The sequence below is a fragment of the Aquarana catesbeiana genome, linkage group LG01, assembly GCF_042186555.1.
Source record: "Aquarana catesbeiana isolate 2022-GZ linkage group LG01, ASM4218655v1, whole genome shotgun sequence".
NCBI lineage: Eukaryota > Metazoa > Chordata > Amphibia > Anura > Ranidae > Aquarana > Aquarana catesbeiana.
Window position 1 is genome coordinate 504,027,252 of NC_133324.1, and position 26,559 is coordinate 504,053,810.

The following is a 26,559-nucleotide window of genomic DNA, read 5'->3' on the forward strand; positions in this document are numbered from 1 at the left end:
CTCAAAAGAGAGAGCAATTAAAAGACTGGATGGAACAAGAAGAAAGGAAGGACTACAACAGAGTAGTACAAGAAAAATATAAATGGGGTAATAAACCAGGAAAATACCTAGCAAATTTGGTAAAAAAAAAGAAGTCTTTGAATTACATTGAGAAGATCAAAAATGAAAAAGGAGAAGTGGTAAATAAAACTACAGATATAGCGATAACATTTCAAAAATACTTCAGCTCCCTTTATGCAATAAAAGGACAGGAAAGTTGGAAAGAAGCGAATACAAGAACAAAGAAGATACAAGAATATTTAAAAAAAGCAAACTTACCAAAACTAAAAATAGACCAACTAGAAGAATTGGAAAAAAATATTACGCATGAAGAGGTAAAACTGGCATTAAAGGAAACTCCCGTAGGAAAAAGCCCAGGACCAGACGGGTTTACGGTCAAATACTATAAAAAATTTGAAGAACAGCTGACTCCAAAACTATTAGAATATATGAATTCCTTAGGGGAAGATGAAGAAATAAGAAGTGAATCGTTATTAGCTCATATTACAATACTACCAAAAGAAGGGAAAGACAAAGTTAACTGCTCAAGCTACAGGCCAATAGCCCTATTGAACGCCGATACGAAGCTGTACTCCAAGATCCTGGCCACTAGGATAAAAAAACTAATCCCACTGTGGATCAACCCGGACCAAACTGGTTTTGTCCCGGGGAGAGAGGGGCAGAACAACAGCCTAAAATCATTATTGATGTTGCACAAGAAGGTGCAGAATGAGACCCCAGTTCTATTCCTGTCATTGGATGCAGAAAAAGCATTTGACAGGGTAGACTGGGGTTTCATGATGGATACATTGCGGCATTTGGGTATCGGGACAAAAATGATGAAGTGGATAACAAATTTGTATAATGGCCCGACAGCAGTCGTAAAAGTAAACGGTAGACTCTCTCCAAAAATTAAGATGCAGAATGGAATACGGCAAGGCTGTCCACTGTCTCCACTATTAAAATGCAGAAAAAGCATGAAGTGTTTTGATCTCAGTACACATACTGTCATTGTAGTCCACTTTATGTTGGGCAAAAGAGTATTGCTAGGATGAAGAAGCACTGCCCAGCTATGTACAGGCAACAGTGTTTAGGAAGGATATAAGACTGGCCTAGAGTCTGAAATATGTATCACCACTTTGCAGAGGAGTGCTTAGGTGGGTTTAGGAACATACCCCCCAAATCTAAGAGACTCACAGACACATAAAAATCGAAAGAATCATTTTTTAAATTATATAGCAGAATATATCCTTAGAGCTACAGTAATACTTTCTCTAAACCTACTTAAAAAAAATAATTAATTAAAATAGCACACCACTAGCAAACTCCCATTATGGTCAACATTTGATATACTAGGTTTCCACCTTCACTTGTCTGGCTGTCACCTACGCATAGGCCAAAACTCTCAAACCCATCCTTACTCCATCCCAGTAGGTTGAGAGGGGAGTAATTTCTAGGAAAGGGTCCCTGAGAAAGCAATATCCTGGCCATCAAATCCACATTTGTGCAACATAAAAATTTGCAGGTTGGGAGTAAGAAAGCAACGACTGCAAGACCTTTGGAAGTTCCACCAAGTACTCTTGAGAAATGACCTCACCTCACTTCTCTCATTTAGGAATCCTTCACTGCTCCATATTGCCACCAGGAACTGAAGACCCAACCCAATTCCATTGGCGGTAGAGTCAAAGACCTCCGGGATACTGTATCTATACTCTACTCATAATAAATGGTATAAAAAATTTTCAGCAACTTCAGGACACATGACATCTCTTTCAGAGAACATTCTCAATACTTACAAATATTATACTATATTACTGTATATTTGGTATATATTATATACTGAAGTAGAAGAATATTAGGTAGGATATTGGTAATGACTGCTGGACAATGAACTTCTGGTATGCGAGATTTATTCCATTCTTCTGGCCAGCAAGAATGGACACTCCTGGCCCGACTAATGTCTACACGCCAAGAAGTGCCCGATACAGTGAATACAGTGTTCATATATCTTCCATCACATTACGTCACAAGCGAACAGACAATACATTTCCGTTATAAGACATTCTAACCTTTTAACCCTTTTAAGCAGTCAACCTACTCTTATTGGTGCAAAGCAGTTTAGCAAAGCAAATTTCTTTTTGTACTCTTGCACAGTTTGCAGGTTTTTTTCTCTTGCGGTTTCCTTATCTTTCTTACTAATCAGCTTGATATTTGCTAGCTATCGGAAAGTGTGTATCAGTGTGCTAAACACAGGTGTCTGTGTTAAGGGGGGTGAAAGGGTGAATTCAGTGTCTTTAACCACAGCCTGTAACAAATTTTACAGATCTCATAAAATGTTCTTAGCATAGTATATAGGAATGGCTTCTTAGCTGAAATTCTAAATCAGTCTTACTACACACATAACCATGGCCATATAACCTGATCCCCATTCCTACTTCATTCCCCCCTTTGATCATAATCATAGCGATTAATATGAGCGAGATTAAGCATCACTAAATAGCATACAGTTCTGCTTTCTAATGGATCAGAGCCCAATGTTACTGAGATTTTTATTTAGTCTTGGGGGGGTTAATGGCTGGTATTTCCACATAGCCATAATATGGGTCGCAGCCTTTCTTTCTACAGTGGCCTCAATGAAACTCTGGATCATTCTAGTCCCAAGGGGAATCAGACAGGGTAGCAGCAGACATGCTACGAGTATTACTACAACGATCCCCAATATAGCCTTCACTCCATATACACTATAGGGAGAATCAGAAAATAATTAAAACTTGTCTCTGCAATACTTGAGTTGGTGATCAGGGTACGGTTTACCAGCTTACCGGTGGAGCTAAAGCTCCGAACGGTTAGCCAAGTTTTATAGGGAGCATAAGTAGGGTTATAACAGGTTATCTGATTTTCCACAGAGCACATTGAATAGGTAGTCCCATTATGTATGCAGGTACCAGTCTCTGTGCCCTTGCATGGATAATGAGAGTGCCACAGTAACATCTTGGTAGCTATGGATCCTACTCTGGTGGTCTTTATACAAGGGTCACATGAATTACCCTCCCCCCTTTTTAGCTCTGCCAGTATCACTGCTGTGACTATCAACAGTCTCGTTATAAAGATTTTAGTAAACATTACACCAATGAATATCCTCAGGCTTCAGCTTGTGCGTAGACCAACTAGCGTCCGGGGTGTGGTTGGAGCAGAGCTTAGTAGATATCCTTTATCTTCCTCCGTGCGTTGAGCCAGCAGCTTCCAGGAGTGTGTTGGCCGCAGGGCTGCAGTCTGTCTATCTTCTGCCGTGTGTAAATTCAGCAGCTTCCAGGGGTGTGCTGAACACAGGGCTGGAGTTCTTCCTTCTGATTTCTCTGGTCAATCTCAGTCTCAAAGGATCTTGGGGGTCTACTGTACTGTGCCAGGAGTCTGTGAGGTCAGCAGCTCGCTTTACCCTAGAGTGGTGTATCCAGGGTGTCACCTCGGCTACCTTAATGGCTGTTGGGGTAGATAGCAGAACAGTGTAAGGACCTCTCCATTTTGGCCCTAGTGGGGTTAGGTTCCACCCCTTTACCCACACTGTATCTCCTGGTTTAAAGGGGTGTACTGGGTTTGACAAGCTTATGGGAAGTTTCTCTTGAACCCATTTCCCTATGTCCTGCATACTTTCCCCAAGTTTCTGTATCAGTTCACGGTTAGCAACCCCTCCTATCTGATGCAAGTCTCCTCTTATCCGTCTAATGATGCGTGGGGGCCTACCATACAGTACCTCAAAAGGGGACAGGTTTGTCCTCTTTGTTGGGGTACTACGAATTCTCAGTAAAGCAATGGGCAACATCAAGGTCCATTTCATTTGGGTTTCCTGACAGAGCTTGGTCAGTTGTGACTTGAGCATGCGGTTCATTCGTTCAACTTTTCCAGAGCTTTGTGGCCTATATGCAGTGTGTAGTTTCCAAGTAATCTTAAGTGCTGTTGCTAATTCCTGGAGGCACTTGTGGACAAAGTCAGGGCCATTGTCTGAGTCTATATCTGGGGATAAACATCTTTTACAAAACTGCTTCCGTCAGTAAAGTACGCAACGTTTGGATTTTCCAAGGGGCTGTCTTTCAAGTCTGGTCGGCTTGCATATCCATTACCTGGAGACAGTCATGAGTTAGGGTTTCTTGTGAGGTGGGGAGCAGAGTGGCTGGGTTTAAAGTGTTTACAGTCTCTAAGTGGATACGAGGATTTTCACACAGCATAGCTTGATATTTAACCATTCGACTGTTAGTAAACCAGTGATTTCCCTTGTAATCCATTAATGCCTGTACTTGGTGTGGGACTCGGACATAAGTCTCCTGACCCAATGACAACTTGTCAGCTTCGGCCACAAGGAGGGCTGTTGCTGCGATGGCCCGCAGGCAGGATGGCCATCCCTGAGCTACAGTGTCCAGTTGTTTTGAAAGGTATGCTACAGGGCGCTGCCAAGACCCAGAGTATTGTGTCAGGACTCGTACTGCTATTCCTTGTTTTTCACTGACATACAAATAGAAGACTTTTTGGCTGTCTGGCAAGCCTAGCGCAGAAACCTGCATTAGGGAGACCTTAATGTCTTAATGCTCTGTTTTGTTGTTCTCCCCCCTTTGTGGATTCATAGAGGCATCTGGCTTTTATGGCAAAGTCCGGTATCCAGATTCAGCAGAATCCTGCCACCCCCAGGAATTCACGTACTTGCCATCTGGTAGTCGGGGTGGGAATCTGACAAACAGCTTCTTTCCTGCCTTCTCCCAATTGTCTCTGTCCTTGTGATAGTCTGAATCCCAGGTACTTTACAGTCTCTTGTCAAAATTGCACCTTTCTCCGGGACACCTTATAACCTGCCTCCCACAGTAATTGTAACAGTTTATTAGTGACCGCTGGGTGCATGGTCATTACAGCCTGATTGACCGCTCTGAGGTCTTGAACAGGACGACAGTGAGCTGTTTCGGGTTTCTGCACTGGGAGTAGAGGTGTATTCCAGGGAGACTGACAGGGTTTTAGAATTCCATAGTGTAGGAATTTGTTTGTATTCCTACTAGGGCTTTTAGAGGGACTGGGTACTGTTTCAGGCTGACTGGAGTGGCTCCTGATTTTAATTCAATAAGGATTGGGGAAATGTGTCTGGCTAATCCTGGTGGGTTGTCTTCTGCCCATAGTCCCGGGATGTCTTGCAATATGCGGGCTTCAAAGGGATGGGGCAATTTTAGGATAGCCTGTCCGTCAGATTGGAAGTATATGTACGCTCTGAGTTTTGCAAGTAAGTCTCTGCCCAGCAAGGAAATAGGGGAATCCGGCATGTACATGAACTGATGTTGGACTTGATGCCCCCCCCAAAACTACAAAGTCTTTCTAATAGGAAGGGTCTTTTGCCTTTATACTTCTGCACTGCTTGGTTAATTCTGTGTCTCTCCTCAGTATTAAAAAGGGTCAATAAAAGTTGCTGGCAGTCCGACCAAGTGGGGTTATGGGTCTGAGTTATTGACCGAAGCAAATCTGTGATGGCTTGAGGCTTCTCAGAGTAGGCAGGGTTATGAATCTTCCAGTTCAGTAAATCTGTTGTGGTAAAAAGGGGTGTAAACTAGAGTCCGATGTTCCTCCACCGCCTGTTCTCTTAAGGGCATTTGCAGAGGTATGTTAAAAGACGAGGCAAGGGTCCGGCTATTTGCATCAGGATTTCTCGGAGTGGAAGCGGACACTTGATTGGGGAGCCCATTGACTACTACTGAGTTCCCTATTTCTGTCCTGCCTATACCCAGAGTGTTACGGTTCGGAATATATTTACTGAGATTTGGCATTGACAAACTTGCTGAATCTGATGTAGGTGGACAACAACTTGAGTCCCCTTGTTTACTGGACGGGGCATTTGGACATGGCTCTGACCCGTCTCTATCTGAGGTCCGTTCATCTACATACGGGGGAGGCTGATCTGTCTCTTCGGGTTGAGAATATATGTGTCTTGTTTGTTTTGTCAGTGGTACTACTCTTTGTCATAACCATAATTCTACACTGTTCCTCTTTTTGTGGCTTCTATCCACCGCAGGTCTTTATCTCCCATTTGTCCAAAGGATGCACAATCATCCAGACGGACGTTTTCCCCTAGCTTACTGACTGACTGACTGACTGAGGATTTGTCCGAAAGATGCGCAATCATCTGGACGAACATTCCTCCTGACTGACTGGCCGAGGATTTATCCGAGAGATGCACAATCATCTGGACGGATATTCTTCCTGACTGGCTGAGGATTTATTCGAGGGATGCACAATCATCCGAACGTACAGTCCTCCTGACTGGCTGAGGATTTATCCGAGAGATGCACAATCATCCGAACGAACAGTCCTCCTGACTGGCTGAGGATTTATTTGAGGGATGCACAATCATCTGGATGGATATTCCTCCTGGAAGGTGCGTCTTGGTCATGTTTCTGTGAGTCTGACATAATATTCTCAAATAATCAGTCAATGGTCTCTAAGTCAAGGGTTCCCTGTGGGGGCCACCGCGCTCCATAGCAGGGCCAATCTTTCTCACACAATGTTATCAATTTCTCAGGGCTAAGTTTTAAATTGCAGTTCTTAGCAAATCCCTTCCTAAAGTTGGAGATCATGGTTTGTAGGGGAGATTCAACACTATGTTTCCCACCCATTCTTATAACCTAACAGACACCAAGACAGACACAGAGGGTAGGGTAGATGATGAGAATTCAGTAAGGGGTCTGAATCCTCGACACAAGTAGGAACAATAGACAACGCTTCCCTCGGTCAGTGGCCTGGGCGCGGTCTCCCGGCCAGGAACCGCACTTAAAAGAGGACCCGGTCACTTCACCACAAAGTGATGTCTCATACACACGTCAATCATACCAGACACTCCCACCCAAAAATTACTGACTGACTGAGGATTCGTCTGAAAGATGCACAATCATCTGAACGGACGTCTCTCTCGGAAGGTGATCAGGCTTCCCTTCTCTCGATCCGTCGAGAGGCTGGCTGGCTGTCTGACTGTTATCCAAAAACAGAAGTAAAAGACTCTCACCTGTTCCCATTGGAGCTCCAGCTATCTACTTCTCGGATTCCCAGGTCCTTTTGACGCTACGAAGGTCGTCCACAGCAGGCCACCAAATGGGACACAGCGCAGTCTCCTAGATAACAGTTCTAGAAGGCGCCTTTTGAGACTACGATATAGCCCACAGGGCTGGCCTCTCGGACCATTCCTTGTAGGTCTGGTGGAAAAACAGTGCCACCTGCCTCAACAGGTCACACCGATATTCCCCCCTCACGGCCAAATGCACCAAATGAAGTAGAAGAATATTAGGTAGGATATTGGTAATGACTGCTGGACAATGAACTTCTGGTATGCGAGATTTATTCCATTGTTCTGGCCAGCAAGAATGGACACTCCTGGCCCGACTAATGTCTACACGCCAAGAAGTGCCCGATACAGTGAATACAGTGTTCATATATCTTCCATCACATTACGTCACAAGCGAACAGACAATACATTTCCGTTATAAGACATTCTAACCTTTTAACCCTTTTAAGCAGTCAACCTACTCTTATTGGTGCAAAGCAGTTTAGCAAAGCAAATTTCTTTTTGTACTCTTGCACAGTTTGCAGGTTTTTTTCTCTTGCGGTTTCCTTATCTTTCTTACTAATCAGCTTGACATTTGCTAGCTATCGGAAAGTGTGTATCAGTGTGCTAAACACAGGTGTCTGTGTTAAGGGGGGTGAAAGGGTGAATTCAGTGTCTTTAACCACAGCCTGTAACAAATTTTACAGATCTCATAAAATGTTCTTAGCATAGTATATAGGAATGGCTTCTTAGCTGAAATTCTAAATCAGTCTTACTACACACATAACCATGGCCATATAACCTGATCCCCATTCCTACTTCAATACCATCCTTCAAACCATCCCTCCCCACTCTCACTCACTCCCTTTAGAATAGATGCCATTCAGATCCACATACCCCTAGTCTTACCTCTTTAATCTATTCCTGCATATCATCTTCCAAAGCTATCACCCCCTTATCTACCAAACACAATGGGAAACTGATCTTGGGTCCCTGACCCTTTAACTTTACTTGACCCTTTAACTTGACCCTTTACTACTATCAAATGTTCCTTTAATGTTGTAGCAATAAACGATTCTAGGTGGTATTGTACATCTGTTTGAATAGCGTGATATATTCCAACCTCCAAGGCTCCGGAACGCTGAAGCAAAAATACAAAAATTTTCACATTATCCTCCATAAAACCATATCCATGGACCCTGTGAGTAATCCCAACCCCCACCTTCACCATACAGAGCAAACAGTTCTACTACATATGTTCATTGCCATTAATCTGACAATATAACCAGAGACTGGAAACCAACCTCTCTAAGCTTCACAAAACAGAGTAAACAGAATTACAATTAATGAGAGACCAAAAGCAGTCTACAATGATATCCACAAGAAGCTTCCAAAGGTCTTGCAGTCGTTGCTTTCTTACTCCCAACCTGCAAATTTTTATGTTGCACAAATGTGGATTTGATGGCCAGGATATTGCTTTCTCAGGGACCCTTTCCTAGAAATGACTCCCCTCTAAACCCCTGGACACTAATTCACCTCTTCCCTCTGTCCGTTTCCCTGCATTTCCTCCTCTTTCCTTTAAATCTCTCTATTACTCTCTCTCTTTTGAACCACATACTAAATTGCTCCACTTACTTCCCTCGCCCTCTTTCCATGCTCCCATTCATGTTTGTGCCTAGAACCAATACTGCCTGTTTACCAGTTTATAATATTATATTATTATAATTTTCAGATACATTTCCCCCAAACTCTTATTGTTCTGTTACCATACTGGTAACTTCTAATGTGCTTACCTATAATGTTTCCTCCCCTACCTGGCTCCAGAACCTTGGCTAAGGGAGTTTGATAGTAATGTTGGCAGTGCCTCTACCCAGGACAGGGCCTCTGTGAACAAAGGGGATTCCCTTCCTGGGAAATTAATCAGTAATCTAGACAAAGTAATTGGGAGCAGTAGAATCACTGCAGCCAGCATATAACATTAACCATTAGCATACAGATCCACACTAGTGTAGCATATCTCTCGTAAGAGCTGCTGAGTAAGACCCCTTTCACACTGGGGCGGTTTGCAGGCGGTATTGCGCTAAAAATACCGCCTGCAAACCGCCCTAAACAGCCTCCGCTGTTTGTTCAGTGTGAAAGCCCGAGGGCTTTCACACTGAAGCGGTGCGCAGGCAGGACGGTGAAAAAAGTCCTGCAAACTGCTTTTTTGGAGCGGTGAAGGAGCAGTGTATTCACCGCTCCTTCACCGCTCCTGCCCATTGAAATCAATGGGACAGCGCGGCTATACCGCGGCAATACCGCGGCTATAGCCGCGCTGTACGAGGGATTGTAACCCTTTTTCGGCTGCCAGCGGGGGTTAAAACTGCACCGCTAGCGGCCGAATACCGCTGCAAGAACGACGGTACAGCAGCGCTAAAAATAGCGCTGTTGTACCGCCGACGCCCCCACCGCCCCAGTGTGAAAGGGGCCTTAGGGTTCCCTACTGCTGCACAGACAGTCACTTAGCATTTCCTTCATTCACTCAGACACAGAAAGCTTTCCTTGGCTTGTTTTTGTTGTTTTATTAGGGGATGATAACTTGGATGGGGTAGGGAATTATGGTATGTTCAACTTGAAAAAAAAGCAAACACAGCACAAAGTGACAACTTCCTCCCTATTTACACTTATTCCTTCCTCCTGCACAAACTTGGTTCCTTTGTACAACACCTGCTGTGAACTCCTGGTGGAACCAATGGGGGAGTGGTACTTTATATGAATCACGTAGGTACAAAAATATATATTAGTATATATGGATAATATAATACATAATGGTAATCATGTCATATAATATATAACAGTTAATGTAAATACATATGTACATACAATGGAGGCAAAAGGCCACATGATTGCACACAGTTAATCACATAATACTGAGCATAGTCTGGTAAAGCATAAAATAGATTAAGACACAGCATGACAGCTCTACGCATTTCGTAGATTGATCTACTCTTCAGGAGCATGCACGTGGATTGCGTCTGAAATGTACTGATGAACTGAATTTCTGTGAGGTCTGACCCTGTCAAGGAAAAGGGGGAGTTAAAAATATTAAGATAGAAATTAAACTAGTATGACCCCCACTCTCTGAGATACTTACAGATGTAGCTAGATTATAGGGATGTGGCACTTGAGATCTGAGACCCCTTAAGGGCATCACTGCCGGAAGCTGAGGTGGTGTGGGCGGCCTGAAGCCCAACAAGGACAGTATCCATGAAAGGCAAGTGTCCAGGAAGTGAGAATAGTAATCATTATGGGTGGAACTGCATATAGATGTGCCTAGTTCAAAGTTAATCATTGGAGTTTGTTATAGACCACCCAATGTTAATGAGGAGGTGGAGGTGGTGCTCCTTGCACAGATGAAAAGGGCTGCAAGGGCTGGGACGGTGATAATAATGGAGGATTTTAACTATCCGGAAATAGACTGGAGTAATGGCATTGCTGGAACAGTTAAAGGGCAAAAATGTATAAACCTATTACAGGACAATTTTATGGTCCAGTTTATTGAGGCCCCAACTAGGAATGATGCTCTGTTGGACCTGGTAATCTCAAACCATGCAGAGCTTATTACTAATGTTCATATAAAACATCATCTGGGTATCAGTGACCATAACATGATTTCATTTAATGTTAGCTGTAAGCAAAAAACTCATACGGAAAAGATAAAAACACTTAACTTTAAGAGAGCCAATTTTCAAAGGATGAGGGCTGCTCTCCAGGACTAGGAGGGAATATTGGCAGCAATGGACACAGAACAGAAATGGGAATTCTTCAAAGTGACTGTAAACTCACTGCAAAGGATATTTAATAGGCAATACGTTTAAAAGGCTAAAAATAAAACCTATGTGGCTCACGGCCAAAGTTAAAATGGCTGTAAACAATAAAAAAAGAGCTTTTAAAAAATATAAAAATGAAGGGAACTTTATCATCCTTTAAATGTTAAAAAAGAATATAACAGAATATGTAAAAAAGAAATCAAGGACGTAAAAATTCAAAATGAATGATAGATTGCAAAAGATAGTAATAGGTAATTTCTTCAAATATATTAATAGTAAAAAGGTCAGGTCTGAGCATGTAGGCCCTTTACAAAATAATCTAGAGTGGGTGACTGGGGACAAAGAGAAGGCAAATTTGTTAAATATTTTCTTCAGCTCTGTGTATAGAAGGAGCATGGGGGAGCTCATGTCCAGAATGGGGGTGGTAGTGACACAGCCCCAAATGTTCCACATTGGCTCAAAAGTGATATGGTCCAGAAATATTTAGACAGAATAAAGGTGGTGTAAAGCACCTGGACCAGATGGCATCCACCCACGGATCCTAAAAGAATTGAGCTCTGTCATTTCAAAGCCATTGTTTCTACTATTTAGGGACTCGTTAACCGCTTGCCGACCAGCCACTGTCATTATACTGCAGCAGATCGGCACGTTCCTGCGAGCCGTCGTAGCTATACGTCGGCTCCTTTAAGCTGGATAGCAGGTGCGCTTCCGCTGCACTGAGGGGGTGCCGATACTCGTGGCCAACGGTCACGATGACCGCCGACCATGAGCGATCAAGTGCACGAGAGGCAGAACAGGGACGTGTGTGTGTAAACACACAAATACCTATTCTGTGAGGCGAGACAGATTGTGAGTTCCTAATAGCTAGGAACCATGATCTGTCATCCCCTCTAGTCAATCCCCTCCCCTTACAGTTAGAACACACAGTCAGGGAACACAGTTAACCCCTTGATCGCCCCCTAGTGTTAACCCCTTCCCTGCCAGTGACATTTATACAGTAATCAGTGTATTTTTATAGCACTGATCGCTGTATAATTGTCAATCGTCCCAAAAATGTGGCATAAATCTATCCCCTATTTTGTAGATGCTATAACTTTTGCACAAACCAATCAATATATGCTTATTGCAATTTTTCTTACCAAAAATATGTAGAAGAATACATATCGGCCTACAGTGAGAAAAAAAAATGCTTTTTTAAAAAAAAGTTGGGGATATTTATTAAAGCAAAAAGTACAAAATATTGTGTTTTTTTCAAAATTGACGCTCTTTTTTTGTTTATAGCGCAAAAAATAAAAACCGCAGAGATGATCAAATACCATCAAAAGAAAGCTCCATTTGTGGGAAAAAAAGGATGTCAATTTTGTTTGGGTACAGTGTCGCACGACTGCACAATTGTCAGTTAAATCGACGCAGTGTGTATCACAAAAAATGCTCTGGTCATTGAGCAGCCAAATCTTTCGGGGCTGAAGTGGTTAATGACTGGAATGGTACTAATGGATTGGCGCAGGGCCAATGTGGTGCCTATATTTAAAAAGGGATCATAGTCTTTACCAAGTAACTATAGACCTGTTAGTTTAACTTCTATAGTTGGACAGATACTGGAGAGTTTAATAAAAGATCACATAGACGAGTTCTTGCTGAAAAAAATATTTTAACCACTTGCTTACTGGGCACCTAAACCCCCTCCTGCCCAGACCAATTTTCAGCTTTTAGCGCTGTCACTCTTTGAACGACAATTGTGCGGTCATACAACACTGTACCCAAATGAAATTTTTATCATTTTTTTTCCCACAAATAGAGCTTTCTTTTGGTGGTATTTGATCACCTCTGGGTTTTTCATTTTTTGTTAAAAAAATTAAAAAAGACAGATTTTTTAAAAATAAAATACAAAACCGTTTTATATTTTGTTATTAAATTTTGCAAACAGGTAATTTTTCTCCTTCATTGATGTACGCTGATGAGGCTACACTGATGGGCACTGATAGGCTGCACTGATGGGCACCGATAGGCTGCACCGATGGGCAATGATAAGGCTGCACTGATGAGCACTGATGGGCACTAATAGGCAGCCCTGGGGGGCACTGATAAGTGGCACTGGTGGGCACTGATAGGTGGCACTGGTGGGCACTGATGGGTTGCACTGCTGGGCGGCACTGAAGGGCATTGATAGGTGGCACTGAAGGGCACTAATAGGTGGCACTGATAGCTGGCACTGATGGGCACTGATGGGTGGTAGTGTTAGGCACTGATGGGTGGCAGTGATGGGCACTGATCGGCAATGGTAGGTGACACTGATAGGCAGCACTGCTAGGTGGCACTGATGAGGCACTGATTAGCACAACTGGTGGGCACTGATAGGTGGCACTTGTGGGCACTGATAGGTGGCACTGATGTACTGTGAGCACTGTGAGCACTGGTTGGTGGGCACTGATTGGTGGGCACTGATTCATGGCACTGATTGCTGGCACTTGCAGGCGGTACTGGTGGGCACAGAGGCTCTTCCTCTTCGAGACCAATGTCCCTGCAAACAGAAGCCGGCGATCGTTTTTTTTTCTTCTCATGCTGTCAGCATGAGAAGAAAAAAAAATGATTACCGATCCTCTGTTTACATCACGTGATCAACTGTCATTGCCTGACAGCTGATCACGTGGTAAGGGGCCGGGATCGGCCCCTTACTCGAATTTGTGATCACCCGAATCTCAGTGACTCGGGTGATCACAGCGTGCGCCACGCGCCCCCTTCCGGGGGGGTGGCCAGCTTTGAAAGGGGAGGACGTCAATGGACGTACTCCCGGCACAGCAGATCCGCGCTGTAGCCGTCATTCGGCTATAGTGCGGATCTGAACAAGTTAAGCAACCGACAGCATGGATTCATGAAAGACAGAAGTTGTCAAACAAACCTGATTTCTTTTTATGAGGAGGTAAGTAAAACCTTGGACAGAGGGGTGGCCGTGGATGTGGTATACCTGGATTTTTCAAAAATGTTTGACACAGTTCCCCACACACGGCTAATGTGTAATGTGTAATGTAAAGTCTACAGGCTTGGAAAGATCAATTTGTAAATGGATAGAAAACTGGCTAAAGGACAGAATTCAATGAGTAGTCCTTAATGACTCATACTCTGAATGGTCTAAGGTTATCAGTGGTGTACCCCAAGGTTCCGTGATGGGACCCTTACTTTTTAATAACTTTATAAATGATATAGGGTCTGGGATTAAAAGTAACATTTCTGTCTTTGCAGACGACACTAAGCTATGCAGCGGAATAACGTCCTTACAGGACGTCTCCTATTTACAAGCCGACCTCAATGCACTGTCTAATTGGGCAACTAAGTGGCAAATTAGGTTTAATGTTGATAAATGTAAAGTTATGCACTTGGGGGCTAAGAATATGCATGCATCATACATACTAGGGGGAGTTCAACTGGGGGAATCAATGGTGGAGAAGGATCTGGGGGTTTTGGTAGATCATAAGCTCAATAATAGCATGCAATGCCAAGCTGCGGTTTCCAAAGCGAGCAAAGTCCTTTCTTGTATTAAGAGAGTCCTTTCTTGTATACCTTTTTTACGCAGTCTCTCACTTGATGTTTTAGCACTCATGGTCACTTATTACATAGTTAGTCGGGTTGAAAAAGGACACAAGTCCATCTAGTTCAACCAAATACAATCCCATAGACACAAAAAATTCAGAGAGAGATATCATTTTGCCCCTGTACAAATCATTAGTAAGACCTCACCTGGAATATGCAGTTCAGTGTTGGGCACCGGTTCTCAAAAAGGATATGGGGGGACTGGAGAAAGTGCAGAGAAGGGCAACCAAACTGATAAGAGGCATGGAGGAGCTCAGTTATGAGGAAAGATTAGAGGAACTGAATCTATTCCCTCTTAAGAAGAGCAGATTAAGGGTGGATATAATCAACATGTACAAATACATAAGTGGTCCATATAGTGAACTTGGTGTTGAGTTATTCACTTTAAGGTCATCACAGGGGACAAGTGGGCATGCTTTACGTCTAGAAGAAAAAAGATTTAATCTCTAAATACGGAAAGGTTTCTTCACAGTAAGAGCTGTGAAAATAGACTCCCTTCAGAGGTGGTTCTGGCAAGTTCAGTAGATTGCTTTAAAATAGGCCTGGATTCTTTCCTAAATGTACAGAATATAACTGGGTACTAACATATATAAGTAAAGTTCATCCAGGGAAAATCCGATTGCCTCTCGGGGGATCAGAAAGGAATTTTTTGCCCTGCTGTAGCAAACTGGAGAATGCTTTGCTGGGGTTTTTGCCTTCCTCTGGATCAACTGTGGGTGAAGGATTGTGTATATGGGATTGTATTTGGTTGAACTAGATGGACTTGTGTCTTTTTTCAACCTGACTAACTATGTAATAAGTGACCATGAGTGCTAAAACATCAAGAGAGGGACTGCCTAAAAAAAGGTATAAATATAATGTATAATATATCCTATACTTGGTAAAGGACAGGGCAGATTAGTGGGTAGTGTAAATGAGGTCCAACCATTAAATGTTGGAAAAAATAGGATGGTGAATGTGTCAGGGCTGGGCTCAGCCCTTTCTTCTCTAAGCTGGCCGCTCAGCTGTTGGCTAATTGCCAGCTCCTATCTCTGCACAGTCACTCACCTGTTGATGATATCCTGCTCGTCAGTCCTGCCTACTTAAGCCGTCCAGCCCAGATGATCTCTGCCTTCGCCTTGGTCACATCTCTAGTGACGCTCCCCTGTGTTCCTGTTAAAAACTTGCTTGGCTGACATTCCTTCTGGCTCCAGATCCTGCTTGCTGTTCTACTACGCTCATCTCTGGTTCCCTGGCCTTTTGGCTTGTCTGACTATCCGTTCCGGTTCCTGAACTCTGGCTATGTTTTGACTACGTTTACTCTGTTTACCTTTTTATTATTATTAATCAAGTGTGATTTAACTGTAATTCTGTCTCAGTCTGATTCATGGTTTCTGACTGTAGGCGAAGGCCCTGAATTCAGAAGATGCAGTCAATCCACTTGTTGGTAATATTTTTTCCAGATTGGATGAGCAGGATCACCACATGGATCAGTTTGCCATGGCGTTACAAACGCTCTTGAGTCACACGGCTCACCTGGAATCTCCCACTGTGGCTGCTCCGTTACAATCTGTGTTGCAGGCCATCCCTGCTGCTGCTCCAGTCTCTGTGCAGGCACCCGCCTTGAGTATTACCTCTATAAGAGGTATGTCTGGTTCCACTCCACTTCCCCATCGATTTGGGGGCAATCAAGTCCAATGCAGAGGGTTTCTCAACCAGGTTGCGATATACTTTAGATAGTTACATAGTAGGTGAGGTTGAAAAAAGACACACGTCCATCAAGTCCAACCCATGTGTGTGATTATATGTCAGTATTACATTGTATATCCCTGTATGTTGCGGTCGTTCAGGTACTTATCTAATAGTTTTTTTAAACTATCGATGCTCCCCACTGAGACCACCGACCTGTGGAAGGAATTCCACATCCTTGCCGCTCTTACAGTAAAGAACCCTCTACGTAGTTTAAGGTTAAACCTCTTTTCGTCTAATTTTAATGAGTGGCCACGAGTCTTGTTAATCTCCCTTCTGCAAAAAAGTTTTATCCCTATTGTGGGGTCACCAGTATGGTATTTGTATATTGAAATCATATCCCCTCTCAAGCGTCTCTTCTCCAGAGAGAATAAGTTCAGTGCTCGCAGCCTTTCCTCATAACTAATATCCTCCAGACCCTTTATTAGCTTTGTTGCCCTTCTTTGTACTCGCTAAATTTCCAGTACATCCTTCCTGAGGACTGTCGCCAAGAACTGGACAGCATACTCTAGGTGCAGCCGGACCAGAGTCTTATAGAGCGGGAAAATGATCACTTTATCTCTGGAGTTGATCCCCCTTTTTAATGCATGCCAATATTCTGTTTGCTTTGTTAGCAGCAGCTTGGCATTGAATGCCATTGCTGAGCCCATCATCTATTAGGACCCCCAGGTCCTTTTCCATCCTAGATTCCTCCAGAGGTTCTTCCCCAGTGTATAGATTGCATTCATATTTTTGCCACCCAAATGCATTATTTTACATTTTTTTACATTGAACCTCATTTGCCATGTAGTTGCCCACCCCATTAATTTGTTCAGATCTTTTTGCAAGGTTTCCACATCCTTTAGAGAAGTTATTGGCCTGCTTAGCTTAGTATCGTCCACAAATACAGATATGGAACTGTTTACCCCATCCTCCAGGTCTTTTATGAACAAATTAAATAGGATTGCAGCACAGAACCCTGGAGGTCCCAACTACCCACCCCTGACCATTCCGAGTACTCCCCATTTATCCCCACTCCCTGAACTCGCCCTTGTAGCCAGTTTTCAATCCATGTACTCACCCTGTGGTCCATGCCAACGGACCTTATTTTGTACAGTAAATATTTATGGGGAACTGTGTCAAATGCTTTTGCAAAATCCAGACACACCACGTCTACGGGCCTTCCTTTATCTATCTGGCAACTCACCTCCTCATAGAAGGTTAATAGATTGGTTTGGCAAGAACGATTCTTCATGAACCCATGCTGATTACTGCTAATGATACCGTTCTCATTACTAAAATCTTGTATATAGTTCCTTATCATCCTCTCCAAGAGTTTACATACTACATCCCCCAGTTTACATCCCCCCATGTTGAGGGCATGCGGCCTGGTATGGTTCAGGAGGGGGAGGGGGCTCGCTTGTCCCCTCCCTTTCCTGACCTGCTGGGCTGCATGCTCGGATAAGGGTCTGGTATGGATTTTGGGGAGACCCCCACGCCATTTTTAAAAAAAATTTTGGCATGGGGGTCCCCTCCGAATCTATACTAGACCCAAGGGCCTGGTATGGACCCGGGGGGGGGGGGACCCCACGCCATTTTTTCTCTCGATTTTTTTTAGCCGGCAATTCTTTTTTTTTTACATTGAGCTGGAAGCCCGCAGACAACTGATGACTCATCGGTTGTTAAGGACATGGCGGCCGGGTTCCCGGCCCCCTCCTTAGCAACCAGCTATATACAGTGTAAAAAAAACCAGCAAAAAGCAAATCGCGGCAAAATCGCTGTAAAATCGCTGTAAAAACGCGTGTCCAAAAACGCGGCAAGCCCTGCAAAAAGCACTGCAGAAATGCTCAAAAGCAACATGCATAGATGTGAATCGAGCCTTATAAAGATATCAAAGTCCTCCAATCTGGTGTTTCTGACCCAACTAGCAGGGACAGGAAGTAGGCTGAGTAGGAGTGGTGCTGAGACATCTGTTTAGAGAGCTGCGAGTTTGCTGGAAGCTGCCAAATAGCCCAACGGTGACTGTGCTAAACCCTGGGTGGTACAAGTGGGCATTCTATCTGGCTATACCCACCCTCCAAGATTCCGTTACGGAGTTCCTGAAGTGGCGGTGGATTTGGAAGGTCCTTGGAGTATCCCTGGAAGTCCCCGCCCACTGGGACGCAACGCGTCCAGAACAAGACATCGTGACGTCACCCGCGGCCACCGCGCATGCTCCATCTTGTGTTTACACACTGTCGTTTACTGCTTTCGTCCTGGCACTTGAGAAGTGCTTGTTATGTAAGTGTTATTTTATCCCTTTTAAATAAATTTTGGCAAACGGAGAGCACTATGCTTGTCCCTCTTCTATGTTTTATAGGCTATGTGAGAATATCCTGATCCTCATCCACCTGGTATTTGACGGAGCTCCTGATCACCGATTTGGATCATTATCTATATGACCCGTATGGGAATGCCTATGTGACCCTCTGTAACTAAAGGGTCCTGGTCGTCAGGTGAGAGGCCATTCGTTTTACCGGTGAAGGGCACATCTATCAGTCACTTTACTGGCATGACATCACGCTTGTTTGGTGGAATCTCACAGGAGTTTTTGGACTTTGCTATTGCTCTTTGAATATATATATATCATCGTTTTTAGGACATTAACGTCATATTGTTATCCTCATATGTACTTTATCCCTGGATGTTTGTGGTTTGTTCTATTTAGCACTGCACCTTATTTTTATATTTGACTTGAGGTATTTGATTGTTTGCCCCTGGTGTACAGCTGCTCATTTGCATACACGCGCTGATTTACCTTTACTATTAATTTTATCCCTGGCATCCGTCTTAGAGGTCTTATCCACCTGGACATCTACACACCTGCCATGTGTGGCACACTGCCTTGATGACTCTATGTTGCTAACAATAGAGTCCACCAGATCTGGTAAGAACATATACCTACCATCCAGTTGTTGATGTTTTTTCCTCCATGACGTTGTTGCCACGGACGGATCCGTATACCCATTTCCCTTTAGGTTTCATGGAGGTACAAGTGGTCCACAGGGGGCAACTAATTATGAGACAGGACTTAGGAAAAATGTGAACTTTTATGTCTGCCAGTCACTCTTTTCCCTCCAGCTTGACACATGGACCGTGTCATCAGTCACAAGCAGTTATGGCTGCCTTAGTAAATGAGCATGGGATACAGCCAGGGTTCTCCACAGTTGTTTTTTTCATAACATACCACTTCTTGTTTTACCTGTTACCAAAGGTGTTACCAAAAGCTGAACATCCTTTCCAGAGATTACAAAAAGATATATCCAGATACCCAAGTCAAGATCTTACGAGTATGCATTTTGTCTGTATGGACATGTTTTCTGGATGTCCAGTGGCAAATGCTACTGCAAAGGCCACAGTAAAAAGTGTTATCAGAAGTAGTTTGTAAGTACAGAGTGCAGACTCTACGGAGAGTAAGAGAGGAAAACATTTTTATAGGAGAGTCCTTACTAGAAGTTTTGAGATTTTATTTTTACACCCCCTAATGTTTACAATGTAGCAGAAAAAGTAGAGTAAGAAACTAGAAAACTTTTGCCTGAATGTTTTCTTATATTTGGATGCTCTTCCTATGAGATTTTGTTTGGGAGTGTGTTGCTCACTTGCTTATATTTTGTCTCAGCAGCTGAAGTCCTCCGTTTGGATCTCACAGAGAATGTTGCTGATATTTTAAGGTTTATGACAAACTCATTTATGTGTTTTCTCCCCAATTCCAGATCCTAAAAGTTTAGAATGTTCTAAAATGAAAGCCAGATGACTTGGTAAATATAGTTACATAGTAGGTGAGGTTGAAAAAAGACACTTGATGGATGCAAAAGTCCATCAAGTCCAAGCTATGTGTGTGATTATATATCAGTATTACATTGTATATCCTTGTATGTTGCGGTCATTCAGGTGCTTAACTAATAGTTTCTTGAAACTATCGATGCCCCCCCCCCCGCTGAGACCACCGCCTGTGGAAGGAAATTCCATATCCTTGCCGCTCTTAAAAGAACCCTCTACGTAGTTTAAGGTTAAACCTCTTTTCTTCTAATTTTAATGAGTGGCCACGAGTCTTGGTAAACTCCCTTCCGCGAAAAAGTTTTATCCCTATTGTGGAGTCACCAGTATGGTATTTGTATATTGAAATCATATCCCCTCTCAAGCATCTGTTCTCCAGAGAGAATAAGTTCAGTGCTCGCAACCTTTCCTTATAACTAATATTGTCCAGACTCTTTATTAGCTTTGTTGCCCTTCTTTGTACTCGCTCCATTTCCAGTACATCCTTCCTGAGGAATAGTGCACAGAACTGGACAGCATACTCCAGGTGCAGCCGGACCAGAGTCTTGTAGAGTGGGAGAATTATCATTTTATCTCTGGAATTAATCCCCTTTTTAATGCATGCCAATATTCTGTTTGCTTTGTTAGCAGAAGATTGACATTGCATGCCATTGCTGAGCTTATCATCTACTAGGACGCCCAGGTCCTTTTCCATTCTAGATTCCCCCAGAGTTTCTCCCCCCCCATGTATAGATTGCATTCATATTTTTGCCAGCCAAATGCATTATTTTCCTACATTGAACCTCATTTGCCATGTAGTTGCCCACGCCAACCCCACTTGTGGATTGTTAAGAGACATTTATATATAAGGAAATGTTTGGAGAGTCAATACAGCATCTATTTCATGTACAGTTGTGGAAAACTTGAAGGAAAAGTCACCTGGATCCACACCAGCCACTGCAAAAATGACTAAATTAATGAAATCTCTGATTTGTTTCCCGCTTGGAATCACAATCTAGTGTACTATTTATTCAAATACTTTAATTGTAAGGAATATATATATATAATGTGATTTGAAAAGTAGTTTAGCCATGTTGAAGTCATATTTGTCTTTTGTACGTCTTCCATTTTATGTAGAATTGTCTGTGTTTACATATGCTGATAAGTCAGCATGCCAACAATTAAGCTAGAAGGCCATTCTGGCTACAGGAGTGTAAAGCCAGTACTCTGTAAATATGTCTTATTAATCATTTGTTTTTCACAATGAAAAGTAATTTTGTAATGAAAAAGCTGCTCAGCTATTATATTCTCCACAATGGAGGTTTTGCCTCTTTGGCCAGGACTAAGAGTGTGGAGGTTCCAGGTTAAATGTGATAGCAGGTATGGTTAGTGATCAAAATATTGATCAAAAGAGAGGTGACTGTAAAGGGAATTTGTAAAATCGGTATATAATTGTATTCTATTTTGTATGTATTGCACACTGCCCTCACTGTGCACACGGCACTAATAATGTTTTCAGTACATGTTTGCATTCTTTCGAGTCCTGATTAGAATTAATCTATGTTAACCTATGTTACCATAAATGTACAATTGTAATATTAATGTGATACCTACATAATCATGTGTATAAAAACCTTCACTTGCATCCTAATAAAGCAGAAAAGTTATTTGGAAAGATGTGGAGTGTATCTTTTGTGTCTGTTCCCTACTGCAGTAGTTATTAATTTGGAACCATTAATCTATATGAGGATAGGAGTTGCCTATCTATAAATTTCCATGTCACTAGTGGGCGGAGGTATAAAGACATGATTTGAATATTTATGGAAATCTGGATGGTTGAGGTGCTGCTGTGTTGCCTGGGAGGGGCCCCAAGAGAAGGGGGGGGGGGGTCTGTCTCCAGGCTGGAGGTTGGAGGAAGGAGGAAAGCTGACAGAGGCATCTCCACTGCCCTGCAGTCCAACAAGGAAAGACAGCCTATGAGCCAGGAAAGGAACTAGCCCAACAAAAGGCCTGAAAGCACTTTCACATACAGCTACAGGACAAGGACAGTGTGGGTACCTCTACACCCCGGGGCCTACAAGGGAGAGGGCTGCTAGGTGCCATACCCAACCAGTTCTCCCTGGGACAGTGCTGAAAGTATGTTCTAGGATCCCTTGCTCTGGGATACGCTTCAAGGCAACCAGGTGGGCTGGTAGTTTCAGATGGAGTAGAAAGTACAGGATCCATCTTTGTATACTTTTTTTTACAGAAATAGCACGTTTTGTCAAAGTTTGTTTTAAAGTTGGGAATCTCATATACCCCTAGATCCTATTCAAGTTGTTTAACCTACATAAAACAACAAAAACAAGCCCACGGGCTGGTTACTGACTTTGGATGCAAGTTGGAAAATGCGTGTTGCCTGGCAGTGCAGATTATACTAGGACCCAAAACTTAGAGGCTCCTTAGGGGGTAGCACTACACAAGAGAAGCACAGTCTCTCACAATTATAGAACAGTAGAGGGCAGAAAATCCCTACCCAGGTAAATTTGCTAAGATGCCGAAATGCTCTACTCACTTTCTTACAGATATAACATGGTCAATTATGAAACTTATTATGCAGCATAGAGGCTTTAACTCCCACACAACTATCTGGGAAAATTACAAATACACTGAATTAACGAAATTAGAAGATTTCAACACATTTTCAATATCTCCCTGGGCATTAGATAATTACAACCATCCAGTAATGAAATATTGAAACCCTTGAATATTCTACAAATTGAATTTCAGCTTCCTAAAGAGAATTTTTATCAGTACCTTCAATTATGCCATGCACTAGAAATCCAGAAAAACCCTAGAAACCTGTTCATCTCCACCACATTTTAATATAACCCCACTGATAAATGATATCACACTTGCCACCCAAAAAAAAAGTCTTGATAAAAACTATCTCTGTGATATCACAACAACCCATTGATTTGGACTTTAAAATATGTCCAATATTTTAGGACTTAATTTCGAAGAAATTTACCACCCAAATACTATAACACTAGCTACTAGAGTACTTTTTTGTTATTAGAATGTTGATTGCACAAAATTGTCTATCACCTCACCTGGATGGAACACTGGTCCCTGCGATAGCAGGTCTGGACGTGGTGGTATGGTCCATGGGGCCCCTACTGCCATCTTTACTATTTCTGCATAGCAAGATCTTCTGGGCTACGCTGGGGCCACAAGAACCACCAACTTCTTTTCCTGCTTGAGCCTGCAAAGAAGTCGTGGTAGCAGCAGAATAGGAGGGAATGCATAAATCAGTGAGAACTGATCCCACGGGGTCACCAATGCATCTGTTCTGCATGGATGGATTTTTCCCTGAGGAAGGTGGCCAGAGACAGGATTGCTAACCAAGCCGCCCTTAGCTCCAAGGTGTTTGATACTACCTCTGTCGCATTGAATTGCCATCTGCCCTGTACCAACTGGTCTTGGTAATGTGCCCCCCATCCTAACTGACTTGCGTCTGTCGTCAGAACAGTCCATGGGATGGGGCCAAGGGGACAGTGAAGCAGAAGGTTGGATGGTCTTGTCCACCACCAAAGGCTGGATTTCATTGTAGGTGTAATCAATATCCTCTGCTCTAGGCGATCTTTCTTCCACTGTGATAAGAAGCCCACCTGGAAAGTCCGTAGATGCCATCTGGCCCATTTCACCATAGGTATGCATGAAGAGAGGGAACCTAGCAGGCTTAGACAGTCTGATGCTGCCATAGAATGGCTTGCTAGTTCCCCTCTCACTTTCTCTATCAATGAAGGGATTTTTTCTGCTGGGAGTGAAACTGCTCTTCCTGGAGTGTTGAAGAATGCCCCTAGGTAAATTATCTCCTGTGTGGGCGTAAGTTGACTTTTGGGGTAGTTGATTAGCCAACCAAACTTTATCAGTGTGTCTAGGACCAACTGTACATGTATCACCAAGGTCTGCCTGTGCTGAGAAAGAACTAGAATATCGTCCAAATAGTGTAGTACTCGAATCCCCTTCTCTCGAAGAGGAGCCAAGATCGCTACTAGCACTTTGGTGAAAGTTCTGGGCGCTGTTGAAATCCCGAAGGGAAGGCATTGGAATTGAAGATGTAAGTTGCCTATTCTGAACCAAAGAAAAGGTTGAAACTGAGGGCAGATAGGTATGTGCAGATACGCATCCTGAAGGTCTATGGACACCATCCAATCTCCTGGCTGAACAGATAGAATGACCGTGTTTAAGGACTCCATCTTGAAATGTTCCACCTGGATATACCTGTTCAGCCTCTTCAGGTCTAGCACCGGCCTCCAACCCCCCGATTTTTTGGGGACCAAGAAGACTGGGGAATAAAAGCCTAAGTGCTTCTCCAAGTCTGGAACTGGTACTACTGCCTGCTGGAGAACAAGCATTTTGACATATTGAAGAAGGGCCTCCTTCTTCTCTCTGGAGGTTGGAATCTTGGTGGCCTGAAAGGAATAGAGGAGAGGCTGCCTTTTGAATCCCCAGAAATGACCTTGACAGACCGTGGACACTGCCCACTGGTCTACGCAACCTTCCACCCTTTAGACGGGCTCCTACCGGACCGGTTTGGGTGGAGAGGGCGTCAAAAGGACTTCTGGCCATCAACTGTGGATGTAGAGGCTTTTGGTTTAGCCGACCTCAGAAAGGTAGCTTGTGGACCTTTCCAGCCCCTTCTATACTCCCTTCCCGGACGGTAGGATCTGGAGTCCTTCCCTCTTAACTGGCCCACTGGGCGGTTTGCAAATCTCTTCCTCCTGCTTCTGTCCTGGGGAATTAGCCCACTTTTCCCCCCTGTGACTCTGGTAATTGCCGTATTCATTTTTTCGCCAAACAGGGCTTTCCCATCGTATGGAATACGACACCATGATTGCTTAGACGTTGGGTCGGCCGACCATGGTTTTAGCCACAACGCTCTTCTGGCCATTATGGAATACAGCATGGCCCTGGAAGAGCATTTTAGGACGTCAATAGCTGCTTCTGCTATGAAATGTGAGGCCAGCTTTAATTCATCCAGTGCCTTAATGATTTCTTCTGAACCTACCCCTTGTCTGAGGGCCGTTTCCACGTTGTCTGACCATACTCTGGTGGCCCTTGAGATCGAAGTCAGAGCTACCGCCGGCTTGCATGCTCCCTCAGCCGCCTGATATGTTTTTTTCAGGTCTGAGTCAATCCTTCGGTCAAGGACATCTTTAAAGGAGACTGTGTCTTCTAGTGGCAAGGTCGAGTTTCTAGCCAACCTCATAACTGAGGCGTCCACAGTTGGTACAGCATCAAAAAGTTGCGCATCTGCGTCTGCCAGTGGATATAACTTAAGAAAACGATTATACGCCATAGGTCTTCTGTCTACCTTCTGCCATTCATCTGTTACCACCTCCTTGATTTCTTCCATCAAGGGAAAAGTTGATACCTTCTTTTTCAGATGTGGGAAATATTTCTTTGTTTTAGAAGGTGGCTCCGGATTTTCCTCTCACTGGATTGCATCTTGACCGTGGTTATGAAAGGCTCAACTAGAGCGAAGTTAAAAGCTGAAATATTGCTATCCACCCCTTCCGCCTCGTCTTCAGAATCCACCTCTGCGTCCGAATGAGGAGTGGACGTGCTTACTGCTGCTTCAGGCGAGGGTGGGTTAATTTGGTCTTGGGAGAGGGCCAACTCCCTGACTGAATCCTTGATCAAGCTCTTAATTGATTCCAGAGACTGCTGCTTATCTTTCTCTTTATCCCCTGTAGCCTCTAGTAGACACTTCTCGCATACCAATTTTTCCGGCAGCGCTTGTCTTCCACATACCCAACAGGTCTTCTCTTTTGGATACACCGGTCTGTGGGATTCGTGTCTGCTAGGGGTATGTCGGGGTGACCTCTGGCCACTGCAGGAGGCATGAGCTGAGGATGAGTGAGAGTGTCCTGAGCTCCTATGACCTTTGGATCTCCTATCTGAGAAGCTACGGTGAGATGATCTGCGGGATGATCCCCGGTGCGGGCTGTAGAAACAAAAAATATTTTCTCATTTCCCCCTAGTCACACTTATTCACCACCATACGTTATGAAATGAATAGAAAATAGAGTCAAGACATTGACAAGGTTAGAAATAATGATTTGTATTTGAAATAACATTGTTTTTACATCAAACTTTGCTTTCATCAAAGAATCCTCCTTTTGCAGCAATTACAGCATTGCACACCTTTGGCATCCGTCCACAACACTTTTTTCCAGTCTTCCTCTGTCCAATGTCTATGTTCTTTTGCCCATCTTAATCTTTTTCTTTTATTGGCCAGTCTCAGATATGGCTTTTTCTTTGCCACTCTGCCCTGAAGCCCAAAATCCCGCAGCCGCCTCTTCACTGTAGATGTTGACACTGGTGTTTTGCGGGTACTATTTAATGAAGATGCCAGTTGGGGACCTGTGAGGCGTCTGTTTCTCAAACTAGAGACTCTAATGTGCTTATCTTCTTGCTTAGTTGTGCAACGCGGCCTCCCACTTCTTTTTCTACTCTGGTTAGAGCCTGTTTGTGCTGTCCTCTGAAGGGAGTAGTACACACCGTTGTAGG